A 7,447-nucleotide genomic window follows, 5' to 3' on the forward strand; every position below is an offset into this window, starting at 1 on the left:
GTAGACTGGCAGCTAATGGTAGATGATTGTATGTCAGAGAGAAGCCTACTAGACACTTGTATGCCCAGAGATGTACTTATATGCCTTCCTCCACAGATTCACTTGGGTTGCTTTCTTCTTTCAACGTGCCCCCCACTCACTCCCTGATTAATTAAGACTTTCCTTTTTTTAACACCCAACTTAAATCCCACCTCAGCTCTGAGGCCTACAGAGCCTGCCATGGTCTTTCCTCTGAAGTGCAACAATGCTAGTTGGTTCCTTCATGTGGCCTGGAGAATATGCTCTCTTAGGCATTTCTATCTCGCCTCATTCAGATCATAAGTACCTCAAGGGCAGGTACTGCCCTCGTGTCTCTCACGGGACAGCTTCCCCCTGTGTGGGAGGTAAATCAACGATTAGTGTTCAAAGGGGGAGGGTATAGCTGAACAGCAGAGGGTGTGCTTTAGCATGCACAAGGTCTTGGGTTCAATCCCTAGTACCTCCATTAAAAACAAACAAACAAACCAACCAACCTAATTCAACCCGCCAAGAAAAAAGAAAAAAACGAAATGTTTGAAAAAAGGTTTAAAAAATATTAGTGTTCAAGACTGAACAGAAAATCCACTCTTCCCTTCATTCTTCAACTACTTACTAAACCCTGTGTTTGGGGTGGAGGATCTGGAGGATGAAAGAGTAAGTAGTCATAGTCTTCAGGAAGGCCACCATCTTTGATCAAAACTTTACAATTTGGGCTGAACAGTATTGGTGGTAGAGTGCGTGCTTAGCATGCATGAGGTCTTGGGTTCAATCCCCAGTACCTCCATCAAATGAATGAATGAATGAATGAATGAATGAATGAATGAATGAATCAATCAATCAATCAGTCAATCAATCTAATAACCTCCCCAACCCCTCCCCCCCAAAAAGCCTTTACACATTAAATTCCTAATACCGTTTGCCTCTGGTGGAGGTAGGGAAAAATGGGATGGGGGCAGGGGAGTCAAAAAAGGAGGCTTTGTTTAAACTCAGAAATGCTCTTTTATACATAATTTAATTATCTGGAGAAAAAGTCTCCTGAGGGCATAAAACTGAGACAAAGGTGGAGGAGGGAGGGCAATTCTGATAATAGAGAGAGAGGAATTTGGCATCTGGGGAAAACAGAAGACAGGGCTTGGGAGAGAAGCAGTGAGGCAGAGATAGGAAAGTATGACCCTTCCCTCAGTCTCTCCACATCCCCAGTTGATTCTACTCTCTGCCTCTAATTTTTTAAAATAAAAGCTCTGATGCGACTGGATTGCTTGTGGGAACCAGAGAAAGCACATGTAATACAAAATGAGTTCAGTCACAGCAGTTTTGCATGAATAACTACTGTCTTTTTTGTGTCATACAAAATAAGAACAGTTTATGAAAGAATCAATTTGTATTGTAAGTTCTTTTTAAAATTTCTATTTCTTTTTTATTAAAATATAGTCAGTTTGTGTTAATGTTGTGTTAATTTCTGGTTATAGCACAGTGATTCATTTATATACATATAAATGAATTTATATATATATTCATTTATATTTATATATATATATATATATATTCCTCTTCACATTCTTTTTCATGATGAGCTATTACAAGGTATTGTATGTGGTTCCCTGTGCTATACAGTAGGACCTTGTTGTTTATCTATTTTATATATAGCAATGTGTATCTTCAAATCCTGAACTCCCAATTTACCTCTCCATGTCCCCACCTTTCTGCGCTGGTAACCATAAGTTTGTTTTCTGTCTGTTTTGTAAATAAGTTCATTTGTCTTTTTATTTAGATTCCACATATATAAGTGATATCATATGATATTTGTCTTTCTCTATCTCACTTACTTCACTTAGTATGATCATCTCTAGGTCCATCCAAGTTGCTGCAAATCACAATATTTCATTCTTTTTATGACTGAGTAATATTCCATCACATATATATCAATAGACCACATTCCATCATATATATGTGTGTGTATATATATATATTTTATATATATCACATCTTCTTTATCTGTTCATCTGTTGATGGACACTTAGGTTGCTTCCAAGTCTTGGCTATTGTGAATAGTGCTGTTATAAGTATTAGGGTGCATATATCTTTTCCAATTTGAGTTTTCATCTTTTCTGTATACATGCCCAGGAGTGAGATCATAACAGCACTGTTCTTAATAGGCCCAAACTGGAAACAACCCAAATATCCATCAACCATAAAATGGTTGATTTAACATACAATGAAATATTATATAGCAGTGAGAATAAAACAACACATAGCAACATGATTAAATCTCACAAACATAATGTTGAGCTAAGGAAATCAGGCAGAAGAAAATCCGTACAATATAATCCTGTTTATACACAAAGTTTTTAAAATGGCAAAGCCAAGCTGTGGTGTTGAGAGTCAGTGTAGCGGACACCTATAGGGAGAAGGGAAGGGACAGTGTTTGAGAGAAACACAGGAGGAGTTTTTGAATGCTGGTAATGTTCTATTTCTTGATCAGGGTAAGTTCAGCTAGTGATAATTTATCAATAATATATTGAGCTTATAATTTTCTCTGCTTTCATGTATATACCCAATAAAAAGTAGGAAGTTGAATAAAAAATAAAACATAGCAGCCTGTCACACTAATTAGTTGACTGTAGCAATAATCCAGGTGGTAAAGAATAAAGGCTTGAATGATTTAAGATAGTGGAAATAAGGAGGGAGAAGCAAAGATCAATGAATGATTGAATGTGGCCATTATAGAGAGGGAAGAGTCAAAGACACTGTTCAGGATTTGGGCCTCAACAACTGGGTAAACAATAGTGGGACTGGTTGAGATAGAGATCACTGGGAGAGGTAAGAGTGGGTGAATAAATAGGTAATGAAATCCACTTGGCCCATGATGAGATCATAGCATCTATGGGGCATTTATGTGGAGAGGCAGTACGGCATGGGGTTTAAAGGTGAGGGCTGAATTTTGATTGCAGATATGATGGAGTAAACACACACCTCTCTTTATCCCCCACTGAACTTGACTATAAAACTTGTACAGAATGCATGAGCAACTATTTGAGAACTCTGTAAATATCTGCAGACAGACCAGAGAACACTAGAAATAAAAGTAAAAACAAACTGGTGGTGAGTTTACCATTTTTGCTCCTCCAGCATCTCCCGCCACAAACTCAACACATTCTGAAAAATGGAAGCAAGCACAGTGGTGCAAAAGGAGATCCAGAAGGAAGCTCAGGAGGAGTAGCAAAAAGAAATCCTAAGGCCCAGAGACTGCAGGAAATACATGGGTGCTTCCCCCGCCTCTTTTTTCTGTTCTCTTGCATGGCAGTCACCGGGTAGTTCCACAGTGGGGGTGGCCACAGAGGCGAAGGGCAGCTGGGAATGGGAAATGGCAAAGCCAAAACTCTGAAGGAGAAGAACCTTCCTTTCTGTTCAATGAACAAGCAGCTTTAAGAGACAGGGGCCCAAACCCACTGATTTTTTTTTGTTACTGTCACCCCTTCTTTCTCCCCTCCCACTTGTCCCCTCCCAGTAACATCCTAATCCTGGACATGGGTTATTTTTAGCCTAGAGGACCAAAAATAGAAGTCTGGGGACCCAGAAAGTACTGGAAAGATGACGAAATGTGAGGAAGTCAGTAAAGCAGCCAATAAAGCTGTTTACTCTTGACCTTTGGTGGGATTAAACTGATTCTAATTAGCATAACAAAGACGGAAAACTAAACTAACAGTCCTTGGCGAGGACCCAGCTGACTACTGGTTGGTGAATATGTAGGAAAGACCCCCTTAATGGTGCACAATTTTAAAAAAGCCTTGGGGAGGGTATAGCTCAGTGGCAGAGTGCATGCTTAGCATGCATGAGGTCCTGGGTTCAATCCTCACTACCTCCATCATAAAAAAATAAGTAAATAAACCTAATTACATCCCTTCCCCCCAAAAAAAAATTGAAAAAAGAGAAAACCTTAACATAAGAGGCAGTGGGGGGAGGTGTGGCTATAAAGGGGGAGTGGGAGGGAGGTTTTGAGGGGATGATGGAACTGTTCTGTATCCTAGAACTGAAAATCAAAAGACGAGAAAGTCAATTTTATTGAATAATAATTTTAAAAATAAAATGAAAAAAAAAAAAGGGAGGGCTCCGAAGCCAGAACTTGCTAGGTTCAAATTCTAGGATCCCACTTACTAGCTGTGTGACCCTGAACAAGTTATCACCCCTCTGGGCTTCAGTTTCCTCATCCATCAAATAAGGACAATCACTTCTAATTTAATCAGTTAAGAGTATGGGATTAACAGATACACACAACTATATATAAAATAGATAAACAACAAAGATTTGCTGTACAGCACAGGGAACTGTATTCAATATCTTGTAATAACCTATAAGGGAAAAGACTGAAAAAAAAAGTATGGATAACAGAATCACTTTGCTCTATACCTGCAACTAACACAACATTGTAAATCAACTCTACTTCAATTTAAAAAAAATAAAATAGGGACAATCACAGTTCTTGCCTCCTAGAGAGTTTCTTGTGGTAAAAGTTCAATGAGGTAACACATGTAATGAGCTTAGAACAGTGCCTGACACACTGCATATGTTCAATAAATACTATGACAGATCAATATAAGGGCCTGGGTCACAGGAGACAGGTGAGAGGACTGAAGAAATCACCTGGTGAATTCCTGCTGGGTGTATTTCAGGATTTGTAACCCTGGGAAGAATAGCGGCCGTGACCTTTTATTTTTAAGTCATCCCATCTGCCCAGCCACCACCCCTTCTTCACTTCCCTCCTGACCTCCATTCAGTCTGCATGCAGATCCTAAGTCTCTATTTTGGCCCTAGGCCTGCCCTTCAGTTCATTGGCTGGTTATGATCTCTCTAAACTCAAATACTCTTGAAGTTGTTCTCTATCTTGGCTGTGGATCAAAATCTCTCAGACATTCTTCAAAACTCCTGGCCTGGACTCAAAAAATGTCCGTGTCATAAAAGGCCAGCGCCAAAGCTGGGGAACTATTCTAGATGACAGGAGACTAAAGGATAACTACATGCAGTATATGGATTTTGGATGGAGGGGAGTGTCTATGGAGTGCACTATTGGGATATTTAAGGAAAAGTGAATATGAGTTATACATGGAAGAATGACCTTGTTTCTAAGAGGTACACCCTGAAGTACTTGAATATCTCGATGTCTGCAACTGACTTTCAAACAGTTCAGCAAAATAATAATTATTATGTTATATAATAATAATTACACTTTCACCATTTTAGGCAGTTGTGTGCTAGATAGATAAAACAAGATGGCAAACTATTAATACTTGGTGAAACTGGATAAAGGGTATATGGGTACTCAATGTACTAATCTTATAATTTTCTATAGATTTTCATTTCTTCAAAATAAAAAGGAGTGATAGAACATCCCTCACTCTCTCTCTCTCTTTTTTTTTTTTAGTGGAGATGCTGGGTACTGAACCCAGGACTTTATGCATGCTAAGCATGTGCTCTACCACTGAGCTATATCCCCCAGAGCATCTCTTAAAGATTTTTCAAAATACACATGTCTGTGTTGCAGCTCCAAACTAAGGAATGAAGACTTTCCCTGGGTGGGACCTAGGTCTCCGCATTTTAAAAGTTCTAGCCCCACCCAACCCGCAGCAAAGAAGCACCACTGTGAAACTTCATCTCAGACCCACCACTGCCTCCTCTGGCTCTTGGTTTCCTTCAGGACCGAAACCTTTGCACTAGTTCAGTGTTACAGCTGGACCTTCCTCTGATCTTTTGCAAAGTAGGTATAGCTAAGGAGTGGGGGTGGTGAGAACAGGATGCTGAGGATGGATCTGGAGGTATTCCACCATTTATTAGATGGGCAGAGAAAGAGGATTCCATGAGAGATGGAGAAGGAAGGGCTAGGGAAGTAGGAAAGAAACCCCAAGAGCATATTCAAAAGAGGATAAAGATATATGACAAATCATTCAAAGTATATCTGGTCTAGAAGCTGTATCAGGATGAGAACTAAGTTGCTGTATCAATTCAGACGTGGACCATTTTCTGCCAGAGATTTTCCTGGCCAAATCAGACCCCCTCTTCCCTCCAGCAGACAGTCTGTGCCACAGGGCCAGCCAACAGGCACCTGAAATCTCGGGCTGGAGAAATTTCTTTTTCAAAAACAAGACTTCGGGGAGACCAATGCTAGCCAACCCCTGAGAGGAAGGTTAGCAGGTCAGGGTGTTTGACTTTGCTTCTCCCTCTGGCGAGTTCTGGGACAGGATTTATTGTTTCTGGGGGGTGTGGTGTGAAACCACTTCAGGGTCAGAAGAAAAATCCACCCATTTGTCATCTGGGGGTGGGTGGGAGTCTGGAGTCTAATGTTCTTAGCATCTGATGGGAGTGAGAGTGTCAAATAGAGGCAGTGAGACCAAGTGCAGCCTTAGGGAAGGTAAGTGAAAATCCTTCACCAATGGGCTCCATCATAGCTGGGATCTTCCTGCCAGTTATAAGAAGTACCCTTTACCTCCCCCACCTACCCCTCAAGAGATGTGCCGGCCCAGATGTGGATAAATCCTTTTAACTTTCAGTACAGTCCAGGGAGGTTGGCATTTGAAAAATGAAAAATGAAAGGGTAGAAAAAACTAGAAATAAACAAAGGAAGTAAATAACAGTTGAGCAGCACTCCCTCCAATCCATCCATCCCACAGCAGACCGAGTCAGCATTCCAGAACATAAATCTCACCCTGAAACTGCCGGGCTCCGACCTTTCAAATGGTTTCTCATTGACCTTAGAAGTGAGTCCAACATTTTAAACATGATATACAAGGCCCTTTGCAGTTGGATGCCAGCTGAATTTTCTAGCTCTGTCACTCATCCCTTCCCCTTTATACCCTACATCCCAGCCACATACGTCTCCCTAAACAAGCCACGCTTTATTCATCTCTGAATGTTCGCAGACGTATGGCCACCCACCCAGCCACAAATCAAGTACAGTAGTTAAGAACCAGAATCCAGAATCAGGCTGCCTGGGCTTAATCCCAGTTGTGGGCAAGTTTCTGATCTCCTTGGCCCTTCATTTCATCAGTTGCAAAAAGGGGCTACCAAGAGAGGGACCATAAGGATCAGATGAGAGGTTTGGCAAGAAGTCAGCACACAACCCATGTTAGTTGTTACTCAACAAACATTGATTGGCTAGGTGCCCAGTAGGGGGAGGCCCTCCGCCTCCATTTACTATGTGCAACTTCCAGTCTATAGGAAAGACAGACATGTAAACAGGACATTATAATTCAGTCTGATCAAAGCGAGGATAGGGCTGTGTGAGCCAGGAGCAGCTCATGGGTTCCATCCCTTCCACCCTTCCCTCAGCTGGATTCACCTCCGATGTTACCTCAGATTCAATTTTTAGCCAGCCCCTGAGGCTTGAGAAATAGGGGAAAGTAGGGTTGACATTCAGACTTTGCGTACCAGTACAGCC

The sequence above is a fragment of the Camelus bactrianus genome, chromosome X, assembly GCF_048773025.1.
Source record: "Camelus bactrianus isolate YW-2024 breed Bactrian camel chromosome X, ASM4877302v1, whole genome shotgun sequence".
Classification (NCBI taxonomy): Eukaryota; Metazoa; Chordata; class Mammalia; order Artiodactyla; family Camelidae; genus Camelus; species Camelus bactrianus.